This window comes from Bison bison, unplaced genomic scaffold, assembly GCF_000754665.1.
Source record: "Bison bison bison isolate TAMUID 2011002044 unplaced genomic scaffold, Bison_UMD1.0 scf7180017864040, whole genome shotgun sequence".
Classification (NCBI taxonomy): domain Eukaryota; kingdom Metazoa; phylum Chordata; class Mammalia; order Artiodactyla; family Bovidae; genus Bison; species Bison bison.
The window spans coordinates 4,216,560-4,217,170 of NW_011494612.1; positions in this window are offsets into that span (position 1 = coordinate 4,216,560).

Sequence of the window (611 nt, forward strand, 5' to 3'; positions counted from 1 at the left end):
TCCCATGGGCGGAGGAGCCTGGTAGGCTGCAGTCCATGGGGTCACTAAGAGTCGGACACGACTGAGCGACTTCCCTTTCACTTTTCACTTTCATGCATTGGAGAAGGAAATGGCAACCCACTCCGGTTGCTCTTGCCTGGAATATCCCACGGATGGAGAAGCCTGGTAGGCTACAGTCCATTGGGCCACAAAGTGTCGGACATGACTGAGCAGCTTCACTTTTATCAAAATGCTTCCTGAATCAAGCAATTAAAAGAGGAAGTCATTGAATAATCATTAGAAAATCATTTCTGGCAAATAGACCACATCAAGTGCCTCTAAGATATAGACATTGGTTTTACTTAATGAAATTAAAAATCTGTGTCCTTTCCTGAGGTCCCAGAGGTACCATTTTTGTCTCTTCTGAGCCATTCTTCCCTCTGCTTGCGCCTTGTCTTCACATTCCTTTTCTCCCTAAAATTTCAGGTGATTTAAGACTAAATCCCAGGGAGGGCGGAGGGTTCGGGATGGGGAACGTATGTATGCCTGTGGCGGATTCATTCCGATATATGGCAAAACCAATACAATATTGTAAAGTTAAAAATAAAATAAAATTTAAAAAATAAAGTAAG